Here is a 22984-nt window from a genome sequence, read left to right on the forward strand (position 1 = left end):
CCACTTACGTGTGTATGATGGCACTTGCGCACACATGCGCGCTCTTATAAAATCATGTGTACAGGTATGTGCGGGTAGCAGATTTTGTAACATGCATGCATCTACACATGAATGTTATAAAATCGGCACACATATGGACGCCTACGCATGGGTTTAGATTTCTACCTTATAATGAGCAGATCGTCACTAGAAATAAAAAGCATACTTTTAACTGTTTGTTTAAAAATGACAGAAGTCTAAAAAATAAGACTGGAGAGTGAGAATGTATTGCACTAAATGAGGATATAAACATAATAGGCATCTCAGAGACCTGGTGGAAAGAGGATAACCAATGGGACAGTGTAATGCCAAACTGAATCAAAGTGACAGGGCAGACCAGATTGCTGCAGGGGGAAGCAATATATATTAAGGATGGCATAGAGTGAAGCAGGATAAAAGTTCAGCAGCAAACAAACTCCATTGTAGAATCTTTATTGATAGAAATTTCATGTGTGATGGGAAAGTGTAAAGCAGTAGATTTATACTTCTAACACCCATCTGGCAAGAATGAAGAAACAGACTATAAAAAGCTATCAGAGATTAGACAGGCTAATAAAATTGGCAATACAATAACAATGGGAGATTTCAATTACCCCAATATTGATTGGGTAAATAGCTCTTCAGGATATGCTAGGGAGGTAAAGTTCCTAGATAGCATAAATGACTGTTTCATGTTGCAGCTGGTCCTGGAATCGATGAGAGGGAGAACTACTTTAGAGCTCAGTGGAACTCCGTGGAACACAGGACATGGTACAAGGGTAAAGGTAGTGGAGCTGCTTGGCAATAGTGATCATAATGTAATCCAGTTTGACAATCTCTGAAAGGAGGATATCAAGTAAAACTATTGCAGGAGCATTTAACTTTAAAAAGGGAGATATTATGATAAAATGAGGAAATTAGAAAAGAAACTAAAAGGAGTTGTCTGGGCTAAATTTTTACCTGTGGCATGGAGATTACTTAAAATACCATTTTAAAAGCCCAGATAAAATATATTCCATGCATTTAAAAAGTTGGAGGAAGACCAAATGACTGCCAGCAGGATTAACTGGTGAGAAGAATGAGGCTATTAAAGAAAGAAAAAAGGTATCTTTCATAAAATGAAAGGCAGAGCAAATGAGGATAATAGGAAGGAGTATAAGCACTGGCAAGTTAGGTGTAAAATATTAATAAGGCATGTTGTGCAATCTCAGTTTAGTGGACCCTTGGGCCGACCTGCAGGAGACTGGGAAAGGGGTTCAATGTCTCTGGTACACCGCAGGCCAGGAGGCAGATGTTCAGGCAGGACGTAGTGGTGCTCTTCACCCTGGAAGCTGGTGCTCCCCCGGGAGGAGCCCATAGGAGCCCAACCGCTGGGACTTAGGTGAGGCTTCACCCTTGGAAACCGAAGCCCCCCCGGGAGGAGCCCGTAGGAGGTAGGAGCCTGGCCGCTGGGACTTAGGCGAGCTGATGAACTTGAGACTGGAACGAGCAGGCTGATGAACAGGACAGGGAACTGGAACCAGGCTAGAATAGTAGACAGGAACTGTAGCAAGACTCAGATACTGGAACCAGACTAGAACAGTAGACAGGAACTATAGCAAGACTTGGGTACTGGAACCGGGCAGGAACTGTGGCAGGCAAGCAGGAGCCAAGCAGGTACTGTAGCAGGCAAGCAGGAACCAAGCAGGTACCGTAGCAGGCAAGTAGGAACCAAGCAGGTACTGTAGCAGGCAAGCAGGAACGGAGCGAGTTCCAAGGCAGCTCACTCCGGGGCACGGAGCAACAAGGGACCAGTAGGTAAGCCCGTTGCAAGGCAAGGACTGAGTGTCCGCGGCCGGTTTATCAAGGCCGAGGCGTCTGACGTCAGGAACTGGGCAGAGTCACCACTGGTGGGAAACGGCCTAGAAAAATGCCCAAGTGGTGCACGCCTAGAGGCAGGGCATCCATGGGAGGCTTCCCGGCACTGTGGGCCCCCTCGGGGACGCCGCCGAACAGGCCGCGAACTAGACCACCCGAAGCGGGAACAGGTCCAAGAGCATGGAGGTAAGGGTCTGGTCACGGCACTCGCGGCCAGAACCGTAACAGTACCTCCCCTCTTACGCCCCCTCTTAGCCGGTCCAGGTTTACTTGGGTGATCCAGATGGAACTGCCGTAATAAGTCCTTGTCGAGGATGTTACGGGCAGGTTTCCACGAATTATCCTCGGGACCGCAACCATCCCAGGCAAGCAAGTACTCCCAACGTCGTTGATGGAACCGAACATCCAGGATCTCACGTACTTGATACGTAGCATTGTCTGGTACTGAAGGAGCCAATGGTTCAGGAGCCCAGGAGTGGTATCTAGACAAGACAAGAGGCTTCAGCAATGACACATGGAACACGTTATGTATGCGCATGGAGGAGGGTAGGCGTAGTCGGTACGAGACTGCTCCCACTCGTTCGGCGACTTGGAAAGGCCCACAGAATCTCGGGGCTAGTCTTCGAGATGGGATTCGTAGCTGTAGATTTTTAGTACTAAGCCAGACGCGGTCTCCTGGAAGGAAGACGGGTGCTGGCTGACGATGCCTATCCACCCATTTCTTGGCGGACTGGGCGGCCTTACGGAGTTTTCCCTGGATAGAAGTCCATATGGAAAGAAGCTGGCGGGCTGAAAGTTGCACTGCTGGGAGAGCACTAGATTCAGGTGAAGGCAAGGGCGGTCGAAGTTGCTTCCCATAGACAACGAGGAAAGGTGAACTTCCAGCAGCGGCATGCGTATGATTATTATATGAAAACTCCACCCACGGGAGTAACTTGGCCCAATTATCTTGTCGTTCATGCACAAACGAACGGGGAAAGATCTTTAAGGTTCAGTTAGTACGTTCCGTTTGCCCATTACTCTGGGGATGGAATGCAGATGAAAGACTAAGTTGCACAGTGAAGCGTTTGCAAAGTGCTTTCCAATATCGAGCAGTAAACTGTGGTCCTCGATCAGAGACTATATCCTGTGGAAGACCGTGAAGTCTGAAGATATGTTGAGCGAAGAGATTGGCTAAGTCAGGTGCAGAAGGTAACTTTGGCAAGGGGACAAAGTGCGCCATCTTGGAGAATCAGTCTACGGTCACCCAAATGACCAAATTACCTCCTGAGACGGGAAGATCCATGACAAAGTCGGTGGAGATGTGTGTCCAGGGCTCCACCGGGATGGGTAATGGTTGTAACAGGCCCCTGGGCCTCCCAATGAGCGGCTTCTGTATGGCACAGGTAGGGCAAGAGCCCACAAAGGCTCAGACGTCCTGTCTCACTGTCGGCCACCAATAGAATCGATTCAGCAGGTCCAAGGTCCCTTTACAGCCCGAATGGCCCCCAGTGAGGGAGTCATGGGCCCACGTGAGGACCGCTCTTCGAGAGCGATGTGGAACGACGGTCTTTCCTTGGGAGGACACCAAGGTTGCTGCGAGGCTCACTTTCACGGGATCCAAGATGTACTGGGGGGTATCAGAAGTCTCTTCAACCTCAGAGAAGCACGAGAGCGCGTCAGCTCGAACATTCTTAGATCCGGGTCGGTAGCGTAGAGTAAAGTTAAACCGATCCAAAAACAGCGACCACCGGGCTTGCCTCGGATTTAGGCATTGGGCTTGCTTCAAAAATGCTAAGTTTTTGTGGTCGGTGTAGATCGTCACCGGATGTTTGGCCCCCTCCAACCACTGTCTCCATTCCTCCAGGGAAAGTTTCACGGCTAGCAACTCTTTATCACCAACACAGTAGTTGCTTTCTGCCGGCGAGAATTTCTTCGAGAAATATGAACAGGGTAGCAATTGTCCAGAATTGGAGTACTGGCTCAGCACGGCCCCCACGGCCACATTGGAGGCATCGACTTCCACTACAAAGGGCCGGCTGGGGTCAGGATGACAAAGGCAGGTGTCCAACAAGAATGCTTCCTTGAGGGCCTCGAAGACTTCGAGGCCCTCAAGGAAGCATTCTTGGCAAGCGGGAACAGGCCAATCCTCCGCGTTGGCTCCCTTTCGGGTGAGGGCAGTCAACGGGACCACAATACGGGAGTAATTAGGAATACACAGGGTGATCCAGTACCGAGCGGTAGGAAGAGCTGCGTTAGTGCCTACGGCACCCGCGGTTATCGCCCGCACAGTGCAGCTCACCTACCGCTCGATCCTGAAGCCTAATTATATGTAAATGTAAGCCGCGTCCGAAAAGCCTTAGTCCCGCGCAACCCAGGATACTGGATAGAGCGCCTATACAGGATCCTGGGTGCGCGGGCCTAAGGCTTCACGCCACGCTGGTATCTGTCATTTCAAATGTCATTTGAAATGACAGATACCAGGAAGTCTGGTCCGATCGGGTGCAAAAGTAAGTTGCTTCGCCGCTGTCAGTGTCCCCCCCCCCGCCTCTCGGAGCAGGGAGCGAAAAGCAGCCTTGCTCCGGGAGGGGGGGGACACTGACGGCGGCGAAGCAACGCAGAAGCAACGGCGAAACGACTTTTCAGTGTCCCCCCCCCCCCTCGGAGCAGGGCGCGAAAAGCAGCCTTGCTCCGGGAGGGGGGGGACACTGACAGCGGCGAAGCAACGCAGAAGCAACGGCGAAACGACTTTTCAGTGTCCCCCCCCCCCCTCTCGGAGCAGGGCGCGAAAAGCAGCCTTGCTCCGGGAGGGGGGGGGACACTGACAGCGGCGAAGCTTTCCCCCAGCCCGGACACCGGCAAAACTTGCTGTTTTGCAGCCATGAGCCACGAGCAGGAACGCGAAGATCTGGCTCCGATAGCTCCTCCCGACAAGATGGCCGCCTGCACGGGGAAAGAGTACAATTGGCCGCTCAAGAAATGATGTCGTGATGTCACGTCTTCAGCGGCCAATTGTACTCTTTCCCCGTGCAGGCGGCCATCTTGTCGGGAGGAGCTATCGGAGCCAGATCTTCGCGTTCCTGCTCGTGGCTCATGGCTGCAAAACAGCAAGTTTTGCCGGTGTCCGGGCTGGGGGAAAGCTTTGCCGCTGTCAGTGTCCCCCCCCCCTCCCGGAGCAAGGCTGCTTTTCGCGCCCTGCTCCGAGGGGGGGGGCACTGAAAAGTGGTTTCGCCGTTGCTTCTGCGTTGCTTCGCCGCCGTCAGTGTCCCCCCCCCTCCCGGAGCAAGGCTGCTTTTCACGCCCTGCTCCGAGAGGGGGGGGGACACTGAAAAGTCATTTCGCCGTTGCTTCTGCGTTGCTTCGCCGCTGTCAGTGTCCCCCCTCCTCCCGGAGCAAGGCGGCTTTTCGCGCCCTGCTCCGAGAGGAGGGGGGACACTGAAAACTCGCTTTGCCGTTGCAGTCTCCGTGGCAGCCCCAGTCCGGACATCGGAAGGGGGGCTGCAACGTTTTTTTCGCTTTTTTTTTTTTTTGTCTTCTGGAGGAGGGGAGAGGACTGGGGCTGCCACGGAGACCGGCACCCATGATCGCGGCCGGGGCAGGTGAGCGGGGGCTGGGGGAAAGCTTGCCACCTACCCTTACCCATGCCTCTACCGCCTGGGTCAGGGTAGGCGGTAAATTTGCAGGTTAAACGCGCGACAAAACGGCAGGGAAAGGTAGCGTTAGTCGGGGCGCGGGTTACGGGATGCTAGGGGAATAGCTAATTGGCTCGTTTGCATGCAATATCGCGCTAATTCGCTCGTTTGCATGCAATATGCATGCCGCGGGCGGAAGGGGTTACCCGGGGAATTTAGGACGCGGTAGGAGTAGGTTAAAGGGGATTTCGGGATCGCAGGAAGGGCTAACGCGGCCAAAACGTGAGTTAGAAGCGGCTTAGGAGCAGGGTAAACACGGCCGCACTTTACAGGATAGGCCTGAAAGTGACGGTAGAAATTGGAAAAGCCGAGGAAGCGTTGCAATGTTTTGAGACCCCTCGGCCGGGGCCAATTCTTAATTGCCGCCACTTTCTCTGGATCCATTTGGAAGCCTGTTGCAGAGATTATATAGCCCAGGAACAGCAGGGACGTCTTCTCGAAACTACATTTTTCAAGTTTCATGTACAGACTATGTTCCCTGAGTATTTGGAGCATTTGACGGACATGCTGACGGTATGAAGGCAGATCCTGGGAGTAGACTAACACATTGTCGAGGTAGACGATTACGCAGGTGTTCAGAAGGTCCCGTAACACCTCATTCATTAGGAGCTGGAACACTGCCGGAGCATTACATAAGCCAAAAGGTATCACAAGATATTCGTAATGCCCGTCTTTGGTATTAAAAGTGGTTTTCCACTCGTCTCCAGGACGAATTCTGACTAAGTTGTAAGTACCTCATAGGTCCAACTTCGTGAAAATCTTCACTCCCTGGAGCCTATCGAGAAGCTCCGGGATTAGCGGGAGTGGGTAGCAATCCCGCTTGGTAATAGAATTGAGGCCTTGATAGTCTATACATGGTCTCAGCGAGCCTTCCTTCTTGCTGACAAAGAAGAAGCCTGCCCCTGCAGGCAACTTGGACGGGCGAATAAACCCCTTGGCCAGATTCTCTGAGATATACTCAGACATGGCCCGAGTTTGAGGTAATGATAAGGGATATACCCTTACTCGGGGGGGGGGGGGCATAGTTCCAGGTAGCAGGTCAATAGCACAGTCATACGGGCGATGCTGCGGAAGGATTTCCACCTTGGACTTGAAAAAACATCCGTGAAGTCCTTATAGGGTGCTGGAGGACCTAAGGCAGAGTGCATCAACGGAAGTCCGGGAGCCTTAGGCACCTTCATACAATGGGCTAGGCAGAAAGGGCTCCACTTGACAATCTGTAGGGTATCCCACTGAATCATGGGCGAGTGCTTCTGTAACCACAGCAACCCTAGGGTGGACAGCCTTATCCAACACTAGGAAGGCTCTCTCTTCTGAATGGATTGCCCCAGTGTGGACAGTAACGGGTGCCGTGGACATCACAATCGGTCCTGGAAGGAGTGTTCCCTGGATGGAGGTAATTCGTAATGGGACCTCCCGTCTATGCGTGGGAATTCGCAACTGGGAGACCAAGTCCTGCAGGATAAAATTACCCCCGGCTCCAGAATCTAGGAACGCGATCGTCTCGATGGATCCTCCAGGGTATTCCAAGGTAACAGGCATGGTACATTGAGGAACTGTAGCACAGCCTAGGAGGAGCTCCTCCCGCCCTCCTAGGCTTTGGCGTTTTCCGCACGCTCCTGGCAGCATGCCAGGAAATGGCCCTTCTGGCCACAATACAAACACAACTTCAACGTACGGCGACGTTGCCTCTCTTCAGCAGAGAGCGGGGCCCATCCCAGCTACATGGGTTCGCAGGTGGGAGTATCTGGATAAGAAGTCTTAGGAGAAGACATGGATCTCGACGACACAGAAGCAGGACTGTGGCGGGAAGACTGCTGCTCCTTGGCCCGTTGTTGTAGGCGGCGATCAATACGGACAGCCATCTCTATCAAGGCATTGAGGTCTTCCGGTAGATCTCGGGCAGCAATCTCATCTTGTATGCGTCTGGAAAGGCCCTCCAAGAAGATGGCCTTAAGACTACCATCCTGCCAACCTAGTTTTTGGGCTAAAGTCCGGAATTCCATAGCATAGTCTGCCAAGGAACGAGCCCCCTGACGAAGCTGTAGCAGTTCAGATGTAGCAGTAGCTACTCGGGCTGGCTCATCAAAAGCCTGTCGGAAGTTCGAGACAAACTGTTGTGAGTCCCTTAGCGAGGGATCATTGTGTTCCCAAAGGGGAGAGGCCCATAATAAGGCTTTCTCGTCAAGCAGGGACAGGATATAGGCTACTTTCATCTCATCTGATGGGAACTGCCGAGGCAACAGGGAGAACCGTACAAAACATTGGTTCAGAAAGCTGCAGCAGGTCCTTAAATCTCCAGCGTAATGAGAGGGTGCCAGCAGCTGAGTCACCGAAGAGTCTTGACCCTCGGGTGCTGGTTCTGAGGCGAACGGGACCCTAGCATCCAATCGGGCTGATAATTCCCCTACTGAACCAATAAGGACCTCGAGGTACTGTTGTTGATACCGCAGCTGCTGGGCCATCCCTGGCAGGTCCAAGGGAACAGGCACATGTCTTCTACAGTGCACTGAATTTCTCCCTCCCCCACTATAGTTCTTATAGTTGTGTTCTTATAGTGTGTGACATTCGGCTAGGTAAAATAGTAATGTAAGCAGTATTAGGGGGTTCAGGATCATGTCTTCTACAGTGCACTGAATTTCTCCCTCCCCCACAGCTATTGGGGATGGCAGTGCTAAAGACCTACACAATCCAAATAATTCAGAAAAGACCACGTGTTTTTTGAACAATATTTTTATTGATTATTAAGTAGAAGGATTAACAATGTGTTATGGTTTTGAGGTGTTTGGTGGATTCTTAGGTGCTGCAGTGACGGAGCCCTGTGATGGAGCCTCGTGGGGAATTGCAGTGCCAGGCTAGACTCAGATGCACAAACACAGAGATAGTTTTATTATACAGCTTGTAGAGTCTACCAGAGGTGGCAGAAGTGAGTAGATTCTTGCAGCAGCAGTCTTGGGTCCTCGGCTGAGGAGACCGGTTGTTATTGTTTGTAAGATTTTGGGTGGACCCTTGGACTCTGTGGCAGATGACCACGCCCATGGGGAGGAAGTCCTGTGATCGGCCACAGGTCAGGTTCAGCTTTAGGACACACAACACAGAATTATCTTTTATTAAACAGAATTCAGAAGCCACTAGAGGTGGCAGTAGTGAGTAGAGATGAAGCCCGGCTGGGCTTGTAGTCCCTCAGGACACTGGAACAGCAATCCCTCAATAGCTGTGCTGTAGTGGAGAGAAACTGAGATAGTGAGTACAGTGGAGCATACACAGGGTTCTGGTATAGAGCCTCGTTGGTTGATTACTCACACAGCGGTTTCTCCCGGAAGGTAACACAGAAGCTGGAATAGAGGCAGGCCCTTGAGGAGTGAGTACCTGGTTCCAGGGAACAGCTCTGAGAGAATATAGATGGTAACTCACTGATGGTGTAGGCAGCGGTTTCTTCCAAGCAGAAGTGAGCTCAGGCAGCGAGTCCGGGAACATGGGCCTCGAGGATCGAGTACCAGTTCCAGACAGCGACCTGAAAGAAAAAAGAGAGGCCCCCGAGGAGCGGGTACCCCGATAGAGTAAGTCTAATTAAGGACAGGCAGAGTAGCTGGGTACAGAGAGCGAATCCCATCCGTAAGGAGTCCCTTCACCCCCTTGCTAACTTGATTAGCTAGCGAACAGAGTAGGCTTTTGCATCCGGGATGCGAGATGTCATCACAGGGGGACGCCCCTGAGGTTTGCGCCAAAGAAGGAATAAGAAGCAGGGCCACGCGGCGCGTGCGACCTATGGCAGCTGAACAACATGGCGGGATGCAGCGCCCAAGCCGGACCGGGGACGCCGGAGAGGGCGGCAGGCAGACGCCGTGGCAGCCAGATGTCCATCAACCGCGGGAGGAGTCACCAAAGAGGTAAGGAGGGCGGAGTGGAGACGTCGGGCAGCGACAGTCATAACATTCGTCCCACAATGGTGATGTAGGGAGCTCTGATGCAGGTTTCCAATGAGGAGCTGTAGGTGAGACAGACCAGTAGATGTTAGATTACTCACAACTCTTGTAACTGTAATGGTAGAATTCGGAATTCCCAGCAGATAGAAGTAATGGTAGCAGGCACCAAGGTAGACAATTCAGGCCCTCGAGGAGCGAGTACCTGGATATTGGATAGGCACCTGGAAAGAAGCATAGGGCCCCCAAGGAGTGGGTACCCAAGTTAGTAGAACCCCGAAGAGTAGAGAGAGCTTCCAGCAGCAGCAAGAAGCGGCAGAGCAGCCTAGACCGGACGAATCCAATCCTTGCTAACTCAAAGTTAGTCAGCAAATGGGCAGGTTAAATACCCAGATGGTGTAATGTCACTCGAGGGGGATGCCCCCGAGGTTCGTGCCAACTCTGGAATAAAGACATGGGTAGCGCCCGTGCGCATACCCTAGGAGGTCCTCAGGTGAATCTCGGCAGAATGCCTTGCCATCGCCGCTCCGGAGACACCGGGGAATGCGGCAAGCAGACGCGGCGGTCGCCATTTTCCCGAGGCTGGTGGAGACAGTGAATATTGAGGTGAGGCATGTGAGACGAAGCCTTCTGAGTCTGACGGACGCAACACAATGGCAACAATTTAAATCATCAGATCACGGAAAAAGAGCCCAATTTGATTTCCACCTAACAATATACAATTTAAATCATACATAAAACCAGCAGAGGTCAATACAAATACCATAGCTTAACCTTAATTTATTTAAATTTATTTATTTAAAAACTTTTATATACCGACATTAGTGGACCACATCATACCGGTTTACATTTGAACTGACAGGTAGGAAAATACAATGAACAAGGGTGTGGGGGAGGGCAAATTAAATATTAAGACAGAGTGGAAATAAAAGGCGAACAACAGTCAACTTCGTAATATATCAAATAGTAATGATATGTACAGAAAATACAATGTATGTACAGGGGTAAGCAAGAAAGGAAGGAAGGAGGATGGGATGGAAACAGGAGATAGGAGCTACAGGGGTTGAGGCTGAGATATGGAGGGAAAACAGTAGATAGGTGACTGTTTGGTTTTTAATGACTAGTCAGGGAAGCCTTGCCTGAAAAGCCAGGTCTTTAATTTTTTCCTAAATTTTGAGGGGCAGGGTTCAAGGCGAAGTGGTGTAGGAAGGGCGTTCCAGTGTTTAGGACCTGCAATGGAGATGGCTCGATCACGTGTGGATAAGAGATGAGTTTTTTTGAGCGAGGGAACTTGGATAGTTCCTTTGTTGTTGGATCTTGTAGGTCTGTTTGAGCAAGTAGGGAGGAAGGGTTCGTCCAACCAGTTGGAGTTGTAGGAATAGATGGATTTGTGAATTATAGTGAGGGTTTTGAAAATAATGCGGGAGGGGATGGGGAGCCAATGGAGGTCTTTGAGTATGGGGGTGATATGTGCAGATTTATGTGTGTTGATAATGACCCTAGCAACGGCGTTTTGGAAAATTTGCAGTGGTTTTATGGTGGAGTAGCGGAGCCCCAGAAGCAAGGAATTGCAGTAGTCAATCTTGGAAGTGAGAGTGGCTTGAATGACAGTCCGGAAGTCATGAAGATGGAGCAGGGGCCTTAGTTTTTTGAGAATGTTGAGCTTAAAAAAGCCTTCTTTGAGAATGGAGATGATGGATTTTTTTAGATTTAGTTGCTGGTCCAGGAGGACCCCTAGGTCTCCCCCTCCCCATTCCCCATACCCCACTAAGCGGTATATACTGAAAGTCTCAAAATCTGTTGTGCAATTTCATCCAGACTTGACTTGAACCAATTTGGCTTGTAGGTCCACTGGCAATGAAGACAGAAAACCAGCCCAAGTTTGTTGATGAAAAAACTGCTTCTTAATCAAATTATGTCCCACAGATTTACATTCTATTAGATATAACTTCTCCTCAACACAAGAAGGGACAGGGTTGTTGCCTTCACATCATCAGGTTGTTGCGTCCGTCGGTCTCAGATGGCTTCGACCTCTGTGCTTCACCTTTCTTCCTTCTCTCTCCTCAAGCCTTGGGAAGATGGCTGCTGCCACATCTTCATGCCGCTCTCTCTGGCATTCCCGGAACGGCAACAACGATGGTATTTGCCATGTTTCTCCTGAGGGCCTCCTAGGGTGTGTGCGCGCACGCAACCCATGTCTTTATCCATGTCATGGCGGGAAACTCAGGGGCGTCCCCTCCGAGTGACGTCATGCCATCCGTGTATTTAGCCTGCCCTTCATTTGCTAACAAACGGGCCAATATAGTACAGTGCGCTCCGACGGAGCACACTGTTAACCTGCCATTGGACGCGCGTTTTCCCTTACCCCTTATTCAGTAAGGGGCGGAAAACACGTGTCCAACCCACCAAACCTAATAGGGCCCTCAACATGCAAATGCATGTTGAGGGCCCTATTAGGTATTCGCGCGCGATTCAGAAAGCAAAATGTGCAGCCAAGCCGCACATTTTACTTTCAGAAATTAGCGCCTACCCAAAGGTAGGCGCTAATTTCTTCGGGCACCTGGAAAGTGCACAGAAAAGCAGTAAAAACTGCTTTTCTGTGCACCCTCCAACTTAATATCATGGCGATATTAAGTCGGAGGTCCCGAAGGGTAAAAAAAGTAAAAGAAAAAAAGAAAAAAAAATTTTGAAGTTGGCCAGCGGCTGTCGGGTCGAAAACTGGATCCTCAATTTTGCCGGCGACCGGTTTCCGAGCCCGTGGCTGTCAGCGGGCTCGAGAACCGACACCGGCAAAATTGAGCGTCGGCTGTCAAACCCGCTGACAGCCACCGCTCCGGGCCAAAAAGAGGCGCTAGGGATGCGCTGGTGTCCCTAGCGCCTCCTTTTGCCTGTTTCTACCGCAGGACCTAATTTAAATACTGAATCGCGCGCACAGGCGAGTGACCTGTGTGCGCGCCGGGAGAGCGGGCATTCGCCAGCTCTCCCTTGGACTTTATTGAATCGGCCTGAAACTGAGTTAGCAAGGATCATGAATGGATTGGAATGCCTCCGGTCTAAGCTGCTCTGCCGCTTCCTTGCTGCCGCTGGAAGCTCTCTCTGCCTTTCGGGGGCTTTCATCTCTAACCTGGGTACCCGCTCCTTGGGGGCCCTTATGCTTTCTTTCAAGTGCCTATCTGGGATACCGGGTACTCGCTCCTTGAGGAACTCCTCTCCCTGCCTTGGTGCCTGCAAGTCAACTACTTCTGCCTGCCAGGATCTCCATCAATACAGCTATCTATTTTAGTGAGTAATCTAACCTTGTCAGTCTGTCTCACCTACAGCTCAGCGCTGGGAGTCTGCATCCGGGACTCCCTCTTCTACCTCGCACTGCCTACCATCTATTCAAGTATGGAACTGGTCTCCTCTGCTGAGGACCCCTGGACTGCTTCTACTGCCACCCCCTGGCCAGTAGCTCCAAGCTGTATAATAAATACAAATCCTCTGTGTCTGCGTGTTTAGAGTCTAGCCTACTACTGCGGTTCCTCTTGGGGCTCCTCCATGTGGGAGTGGCCATGGCCGCAGTACCCAAGAATCCACTCCAACACCTCAAAACCACAACACAGGTGTTGTCTGTCATTTCTTGTTTGCCCTTTCTTATAAACATCAGATGATGAATATGCAAAAAGTTCAGATACAGTCATGCAGCAGGTGGATGCTGTCGTCTCTGCATTTCAGATAATTGATCTCCCCCCTTTTCCTTGGGGAGGAGCCACTTCTCCTGTTGACCCCCTCTCTCCCATCGGGGGTCACTGCTACTGTCTCATGCTGTCCTTGGATAGGCTTTCTTTTCTGCTCTAGGTAGATTAAGTTGTTTTTCAGAGTTTACCTGTGAGCCCCCTTCTTGGATTAGTTATTTCCCTTTTTTTTTGGGTGGACTTGTTTGTCTCAGCTTACTTCATTATTTGAGGGAAGAAATGTATTATAGCTCCTATATCAAATAAACAGATCTGATAAGCTGGGTAGCATTGTTGTGCTAGTCAAAGTTCATTTATCTTGTTTTTCTCTGCTGAGACTTACATGTCAGCATCCATTTTTTAAGGTCTGTGTCCCCCTGAAGTCAGTAATTATAGAAGGTAAACAAATCATATTTTCTTGCATACAGTGGTAGAACATCTGGTATCTCCCTTACAGTAGAAGCTATTCTTAAGAGCAAAATTGCTAGTCATATGGTTTAATGGAGAAGAACCAACATTGATTCTGCAAAGGGAAGTATTGCCTTACTAATGTATTAGAATAAGGATAAGAGGGTCAATATAGTGTATCTGGATTTTCAAAAGGCATTCAACAAAGTCCCTTATGAGTTACTCCTCAGGAAACTAAAAAGTCATGGAGCTGGAGGCAATGTTCTAGTATAGGCTGATAACTGATTAAAAGATAGAAACACAGAGAGTTGGGTTAAATGGTCAATTTTCCCTATGGAAAGAGATGAATAATGTAATGACTCAGGAATCTGAACTAGGACTGGTGATGTTTAACAGTTAGATAAATGAACTGGAAAAGAGTGTTACAAGCAAGGCAGTTATTTTTGTAGATGATACAAAATTATTCAAAATTGTTAAAACATGAGCAGACTGTGAGGAACTGCAGAAGGATCTTGCCAGTCTGAGGAATTGGGCATCTGAGTGGCCAATGAAATATAATATGGATAAGTGCAAAGCAATTCACATAAACAAAAATAATCCTAACTATAGGTACACAAAGTTAGAGTCACCACCCAGGAAAAGGAACTCGGAGGCTTTCTGGACAACATGTTGAAATTCTCAGTTCAGTGTGCACTGGAAAAGAATGGAGAATGAAACAGAGAATAACATAATAGGGGTGTGAATCGTTTAATCGATCGTCTTAACGATCGATTTTGGCTGGGGGGGGAGGGAAATCTGATCGTCGTGTTTTGTTTTGTTTTTAGATCGTTAAAAATCGTAAATCGGGGGAGGGCGGGAAAACCAGCACGCCAAAACAACCCTAAAACCCACCCCGAACCTTTAAAACAAATCCCCCACCCTCCCGAACCCCCCCAAAATGTTTTAAATTACCTGGGGTCCAGTGGGGGGGGGGGGGGGGTCCCGGCGCGATCTCCCGCTCTCTGGCCACGGCTGCATTAAGAGAAATGGTGCCGGTGGCCCTTTGCCCTTATCATGTGACAGGGCAAAGGTAGCGCCGGCGCCATTTTGGTTCCTGGCTCCCGACGTCACGCGTGCAGGAGATCGCTCCCGGACCCCCGCTGGACCCCCAGGGACTTTTGGCCAACTTGGGGGGCCTCCTGACCCCCACAAGACTTGCCAAAAGTCCAGCGGGGGCCCGGGAGCGACCCTTCCGTATGACATAGTGAGGGCAAAGGTAGCGCCGGCGCCATTTTGAATATTGGCAATACGGCCCGCGTGCAGGAAGTCGCTCCCGGGCCCCCGCTGGACTTTTGGCAAGTCTTGTGGGGGTCAGGAGGCCCCCCCAAGCTGGCCAAAAGTCCCTGGGGGTCCAGCGGGGGTCCGGGAGCGATCTGCACGCGTGACATCGGGAGCCAGGAACCAAAATGGCGCCGGCGCTAAGTTTGCCCTGTCACATGATAAGGGCAAAGGGCCACCGGCGCCATTTCTCTTAACGCAGCCGTGGCCAGAGAGTGGGAGATCACGCCAGGACCCCCCCACTGGAGCCCAGGTAATTTAAAACATTTTGGGGGGGGTTCGGGAGGGTGGGGGATTTGTTTTAAAGGTTTGGGGTGGGTTTTAGGGTTGTTTTGGCGTGCCGGTTTTCCCGCCCTCCCCCAAATAATTCCGGTGCCCTATTTAACGATACAATACAAATGCCTCTGACGATAAATCGGGGGTATTTGTATTGTATTGTGCACTCTAACGATTTTGGACGATTTTAAAATTATCTGACGATAATTTTAATCGTTCAAAAACGATTCACATCCCTATAACATAATGCCTTTATTTTGATCCTTGATGCAACTGCACCCAGACAACTGTGTGCAATTCTGGTCTCCCGATCTCAAAAAAATATAACAGAACTAGAAAAGGTACAGAGAAATGCAACAAAAATAGTAAAGGTGATGGAATGGCTTTTTTTTTTTTTTTTTTTTTTTATAAAGAAAGGCTAAACAGGTTAGTGCTCTTCAGCTTGGAAAACAGATGACTGAAAGGAGATATGATAGAGGTTTATAAAATCATGTGTGGGGTGGAACAGGTAAACAGGGAATGATTATTTATTCTTTCAGATAGTATAAAGACTAGGAGATACTCCATGAAACTTGCAAGTAGCAGATTTTAAACAAATAGGAGAAAGTATTTTTTTTCCTCTTAGTGCAAAATCAAGCTGTGGAATTAGTTGCTGGAGAATATGATCAAAGCATTTAGCATAGATGGGTTTAAAAAGGGATTTTGCACAAATTCCTAGAGGAAAAGTCATGAAACAATTATTAAACACATAGACTTGGAAAAGCCATAATTTATCCTTGGGAGTGAGCAACGAGGACTTGATTGGCCACTGTTGAAGACAGGATGCAGGGCTCAATAGACCATTGGTCTGGTCCAATATGTCACATCTTATGTTCCTAAATACAAAGAGATGCACTCAGAGACCAGGAAAATGTGACAGAAAGAAAATGAAATAGTCCCAATTATCTTAGATGCTTCTGATCTGATTATATAGAATTTTTAAACTTAACTTCAATATGTTACTCCTATATATTGTACCACAGTGTATGAGCTCCAGAAGAAAGCTCTCTTTGGTATAACCCAAGTAGATGTGCACTAGTAGTAAATCTGAGAGATTAATGTCATATCAAACAAACATACCTTAGTTTAAGAGTGAGGTTCATTCTTGTCATGATATCTGCAGAACAAATCCATTTGAAGACACTGTCCTGAAAGGAAGAAAATGATCTGAAGGACATGATCTAAAATGAGATAATATTACTGAAGAATAATTCAAATCATTCACGCCCCCCCCCCCCCGAGAGGTTCTTTTCAGATAAATATATTTTATTTATTTTAGATGTTTTATTTATGCATTTGCAGAGTTAGAGGGACTATTTTATACTTGTAGATTGACTCTGTGTAGACATAAATTTGTAGCTGTTTTTCTAAATTTCTCCTTCTTCCAAATGAGCTCAGAAAATGTGCTGTAACAGTATATCAAATTTATGAATTTAACCCTTAGAACTTGGAGACCTGATGATTTAAATAATAATAAAATAATAATAATAATAATAATAATAATACCCTGAGAAAAATCCAGGGCTGTCAAACTTAATTGTCCTTGAGTATTTCTGGTAGACAAAAATATTTCCTCCAGGAAGTATTCATTCAGTCAAAGTTCTGAAGGGTCAGGAAAACAGAAACGCATAGTTTTGCAGAGCTGTTGTTATGGGTGTTGCCAAGGAAACCATGGCTGGAATGTTTAAACGTGTGGTTTCTCCCCAAACCCGCAGGGGCATGGCTTGAGTGTCTCGGTGTGCTCTAATCCTTCCAATTAGCTGCTATGTGGTGGGGCTTGGGGGGGGGGGGGCGGGAGAGAGAGAGTGAGCTGATCAGACTAGATGCCAGCCTGTAGCCCTGGGTAACATTCCCACCATGCTGGATGGATTTAGCTTTACATCACATTCACCGCATGTGCGGCCCCGCCGGACATTACAAAGAGTACGTTCAGAGATTATTCATGCCCACCCTACTCTACTGATTCAGGTTTCTTTTACAGTCTTTGAAGGGATTTTCTTTAATTTCCAATGCCTTGTGTCTCATGACTGAGTTGCCCTCTTGGGGTTCAGAGTTATTTTATTTAAATAAAAAATGGCAAATTATTCAGCAGTGTGCTGTTCCTGCTACAAATGTAGCACAGATAGGGAGGTCATTCTATATTTATTTATTTTATTTATTTATTTAACTTTTTTATATACCAACATTCAAGACGGTTGTCCCATCATGCTGGTTCACAAGAAACAGGGGTGTAATTATAATAAACTTTACCATTTAAACAATAGTGCAGAAAAGCAGTTACAAATAACAAGGAAAACAATAACTTGGAATGAGAAGGGAAATGAAGATCAGATAGTTATATATAAGTATAAATAACATTGTAAGAGGTGGCTATTAACGCTAATGCTAGCGGATCGTGTTGAAAGAAGGAAGTTAGATGGAATTGGAGTTAGGAAAGGGATATATATTTAATAAATACATTTGTAATGTGTTAAATAAGCATCTTATACTGAATCATATTCCTACAGATTTCTTCATATGGTGAATATGCATGAAAACTGCTTTCTTCAGCTTTTTTCCCCTTTTTTTTAAGTGACATATTTCAGTGAAAGACTCTCACACCACAGCATAATGAATTGCAAAATCAATTGCTTGTTTTTAAACAGAAACTTAAATTATAACTATGCCTTTAGGTCTACTTCACAGTCAATTATAAATGCAAGAGCAATTCATAGTTACATTATAGCAAAGTTACTGCAAAGAGAAGTGAAACAAATACTGCTTCCTGTTCTGTATTTCATGCAGATTGTTGGAAGAACTACTCTCTTTTGATCAATAGTAATGAATTTCCTGATATACCTTCTCTCCGCCTCCTTCTTTTCTTTCTCTCTGCCCCCCTCTTTCTTCGCTCTCCTCCCTTCTCTTCCCCTTCTTACTTCCTAGCCTGATTAAAATTAACCTCATAGTTCTTTTTTCCTTTTGTACATATGTATATAATTGCAAACTTTGTTTATAATTTTATTGCAAAACTTCCCATGTTAATTTTCCCCCCTCTCGTTAATGCCTTGTTATCATGTTTTTACTGTTCAATGTAAAGCGCCATGCCGTGCGTTTGTTTTGCATTACAATGTGAACCGATATGATATCCTGGATGAATGTCGGTATATAAAAATTTTAAATAAATAAATAAATAAATAAATAAATAAATAAATAAATATACAATAATTAGGGATCTTCATTTTCAGTTATTTTTTACATTTTTCCCAGGAATTTATCAGGTTGTTTGTTTTTTTGACAAGAAGAAAGAGAGGAGAAAATCAGTGGAAGAATGATTCATTTTTCTGGGTAAATATTGGAATTTATTTTGCTGGACAGAAGCCAGGCCAATAAAAGATTATTAAGCAGATTCTCCACTCATCCCATCAGAAGCATCGCTATCCCTACTCCCATCCACTGCCTAGCATGTCTCTTTCTCTCTCCACCTCCACAATGAGAATTTCCCTCTTTTCCCCTCATTGCCACAAAATTCATCCTTACTACTGGTGGCTCCAGGTATCTCCTCTCTTCTCTGGTAGCATGCTTGCGGAGGATCTCGTGCCCTGCACTTCCCTTTTTTTTTTTTGCAGGGCCAGGGAGTCTGGTTGACATGGCCCACTTCAAATGCTGCAATGGCAGCATCAAGCAGCAGGTACTTTGGCTGCTTGTTGGGTGTGTATGGCGGGGGGGGGAGGGGGAGGTGGGACTTGAGATACCACATCAGCGGCATTGGAGGGTGAGTGCTTTCACTGGTGAGAGGCGGGGCTTGAAATGCTGCAGGTGCTTTGGCCAGCACTGGCTTCCAGCAGTTGATGGAGGCCTTGACACTGCATCTGCAGCTCTAGAGCTGCTTTTTTAATCAGGTCTAAAATTAGGGTGAAAATAGTTTTAAACCAGTTGCTACTTTTGGAAATCTGGGTATTTATGGGTGAAAATCAATTTAAACTGAAGAAAAAGGATCCTTATAATAATGTAGTTTTCATAGAAACTGGAGCACATTATAAGTTGATTGTTATGTACAGACATTTTTTTTTATCATGATCATTATACATAATGATAGTGTCAGTTATACTTAATACTACTATTGAGGTATGAAAGTAGTAGTACTACCCTAAGTATCACTGTGTAGTACTGTATCGATCTGAGTTTTTGGTTCTCTTTTATCTTTCCCTATGCTTTCTGTTTTTATTTATTCCTTTTTTTATGAAACATGTACATTTTTTCTGCTTAGACTTTTAATTATACCAGCACAAAGACATTTAGTAACATTTATTTCTATGGAGGCAAAATGTGAGAAACAATTAATTTTGCTCCTTATTGCTCTTATTCTACCCTGTCCCCCATTTTAAATGCATACCTACACCTACTGATCCAACTAATATATAAACACAGTTTCCTCACCCTATTTATTATAGAATCATACATATACTTTCTGTATTATTATTTCAGTTGGCATGGAAAGTATAGTTCTAATTTTGATTGGCCCTCAAACATAAAAGTTAGGATAGTGAAAAAAATCTTAATCTGCTGTTTTATTTTTATGGAAATGGTAAGATATTTGTAGAGAGAGGAGGATGGCAGTAGCTACTTTGTAGTCATTATAGATAGATAGATAGATATTTAAAACAAGTACTGTGTATTCAAAGTAAGATCAGTCATCCATAGACCTAGGGACAGAAGTTAGACTGTACTGTCCAAGAAATACTGACAATGAGTGGCCATGACTTAGTATTCTATAATAATACAAAAAAAGATTAATAGAATGTAAACAGTGAAAAGATTCTACTTCATTAAAATGCAATTCTTATCTTCATCCAATAACTTGCATTTATTTGTTTGCTAATGGCATAGGACAAAACAGGATAGGAACAGAACTCCCCAACAAGGGAAACAAAGTTGGAATAAGTGAGCAAATGATCACCTTAAAAAAAAAAAAAAAGAAAGAGTACAGCAACTATGGAAAAAACATTTTTTTAAAATAGTAAGTCATCTGTATTATCTGAGATCAAGCACAGCTTTTTTCTTTCTTTTATATTAAGCTCCTAATTTAATAGATGCCTTGGTCAGTTGTTAGGGAAGTTATTAGTGCAGAGAAGCATCCACAAAAGGACACAAAGGCAAACCTTGTAATGCATTCATTTGCTGGTGTGCATATTAATTGATCACTGGCAGGTTTGCATTGTGAAATAAAAAAAGAAAACTGCTATGGGCCCTTATTTCTTTATAGTGAAAATCTCTTGCATGGGGAGGGGCGACATGGAAGGGAAGTCGAGCCCCCACCGGTATATGATCTGGAACATGACCCCTTTAACTTCTTACCTACAGTTTTAATTGGTTTTGGGAGGGGGAGGGGATGCCAACTTTTACACAGACCACAGAACCTAGAGCCTCCACTGCAGGCCCCCTGTGAAAAGGAAAAGGGACGCAGTGAAGAACAATGCCCACCAGACTTGGAAGGATGTAGTGAACAACTAGTAAAATCATTCTACTTCTTGTGATTGGCCCTTCCTTTCATAGGTTTCAAACTTGTGCTAATTTAACACCCTTTTTTTTCTGTTTTGCATTTCCTTGTGAGAAAGCCTTTAAGTTTGGATATTATACTTTTTTTTTAACTCAGTTTGATAAAATCTAGGTGAGAGAAATGATGTACAGTAAATTTGTATTGCTATTCTAGGAACTTGTCTCCTGACAAAGTATTTGGGATCCTCCTTCTCTGCCGGCACACGTTGAGTCAGGGTGGGGGCTGACACAGAGCCCTGTGGCCTAGCCTGTGGGTCAGTTTGTTGTTTGGGTGCCAGCACGGTAAGATTGTGGTATGCTGTTGGAAACTTTGTTTGCTTAAGCTCGCAGAGTTCAATGAGGTCATTTTCTCATCTTCCCTGCATTTTCTGTATTTTCCACAGACCTGCCAGCATCAAACAACACCCTCTTTCTTCACATTAGAAATGGAAACACGTCCTCTACAGGAATTTTCCACTTAATAGCTGCTGTTTTCCTACCGGGGGCCTCAGCATACCGACCACTGCAATGCTGTATTTCTTTCCACTGCAGTTTGACATTCTACAGCCAGCACAATGAGTTGCATTCACTAATGCCTCATTTAAAATATATATTTTTAAATAATTACACAATATAGCTGCATATCATTCTCAAACAATAGGAATATTACACTACTTTTTTTCTAGCTGCCAGTCCATGGTTCCTTTAGTTGATAAGCATTCACTGCAGAGCTGATGTTATATAGCTGGTTAAAATGTTTGCATTTGAGAACAATTGGATAATATTGGCAAGATATATATATACAGTTCTATCTATTGTTTATAATAGAAGAGGGCTGGGGAACGCAATCTCAGCAGTAAACCAGAGGCTGGTACATCACATCAGCTCTATTTGGAAAAAAGGTGGTGAACGACTTCTCTGGAAGCAGCAAATTTGCAAACTGTTTACTGCCTAAATGCTGTGAAGCGCTCCCAAACACTGCTGGAATCAGACCTGACCAAAAGGGAGGGGGGAGGGGGGAGACAAAAGCTGACAAAAAAACAAAAAGGTATCACACAAACCTCAAATCATGTTTGTTTGGGTTGTTTTTACATGATTCTTAACTAATGAAATTAGCCTCGAGTAATGCAACCGCTGGTGTCTGAACAGGAAAGCTCCAGTAAATCGCTGAGCAACGGGTGGTGTTCTGTGCTGGAGTTCAGGGTTCCCCCGTCTGCCCTGAATGGTAGAGTCTCAGACAGCAAGGTCCCGGTAGGTCAGACTGGCACATTGAAACGTGTATTAAATGGAACTGAGATTCTAGAGAAAAGGGATGATGAGGACAGAAAGGGGGGTGGATGTGCACTGGCAGAGAGGGTGGGCTACTCTCTATAAAAACAACACATGGTTTAAAAAAAGATTGGTGGTTTGCAGGACACCTAGGGTATTTCTTTCAGGGGGCATTACTTCCACTTTCAGCTTGGAACAAGAGGTGAGCGAAGGAAAAAGCGGCAGGGGCTGACAGCTCTGAGCTGATCAAAGGGAAGTGGCATTGAATGCATCGCTTTGCTGGCCCATTTATTAGCATGAGAGTGGGGGTTCCTCTGCCATTCTGGTAGAGAGAGAGAAGGGATTAAAGATTTTAAATAAAGGAATGGCATGACTTCCTTTGTTCAGAATTTTTTAAGGCCACCAGAAGACTCTCTTTTCTTTCCCTCATTTTTTTTTTTTTTTTTTGCTACTGCCTTTGTTTTCCTTAGAGTTGGATTTTTCTTTCTTTCTTTTTCTTTTTTTTTTTTTTTATGAGACCTGCACTGCAGAAGCATCGTTTTTACACAGGGAAATCCCCCTTTGGGAAACTTTGTTAACTGTCTTTTAGCCTGATTAACCTAGGAAATAAAGTTTAAACGGACTGCTGGGACTCTTTTAGGATCATCAGTTCACAAGGAAAAGAGGGAGATATGTTAAAATGTACTTTACTGGTGCAAGTGATCTCATGTTGTAAAAATGATTATTCCCAGTGGTACAGGGGAGAGATTAAGGGGTCATGTCTTCATTGGGGGGCTAGGGGAAGCAAAGTGTTCATAAGTATTTTATTAACATTAACTCAAGTATTGATCACAAAGCAAGTTCATCGGGAAGGCAACAATTGGAATAGTATATAAAATGCATTCCCTCAAGTTGGGAGACGGGACGCCAAGTCACTGTAATGCAGTTTTCTTTAGTTCTAGAACGATAATAAAGTTGTTAAAACAGCTTGAAGCAGATT

General features: G+C 46.2%; 1 long non-coding RNA gene across 1 annotated transcript in view; it reads right to left on the reverse strand.

Annotated features, from left to right (window-relative positions):
- Positions 1 to 21986, reverse strand: part of LOC115099521 — a 66483-nt gene extending 44497 nt beyond the window's left edge. The window contains exons 1-2 of the long non-coding RNA XR_003858816.1: positions 21798 to 21986; positions 16303 to 16370 (exon numbers count right to left, since the gene is read on the reverse strand). This is a non-coding gene — a long non-coding RNA (uncharacterized LOC115099521). The remainder of the gene's footprint in view (positions 1 to 16302; positions 16371 to 21797) is intronic.
- Between the last annotated feature and the right edge of the window lie 998 nt (positions 21987 to 22984).

The sequence above is a fragment of the Rhinatrema bivittatum genome, chromosome 9, assembly GCF_901001135.1.
Source record: "Rhinatrema bivittatum chromosome 9, aRhiBiv1.1, whole genome shotgun sequence".
Classification (NCBI taxonomy): Eukaryota; Metazoa; Chordata; class Amphibia; order Gymnophiona; family Rhinatrematidae; genus Rhinatrema; species Rhinatrema bivittatum.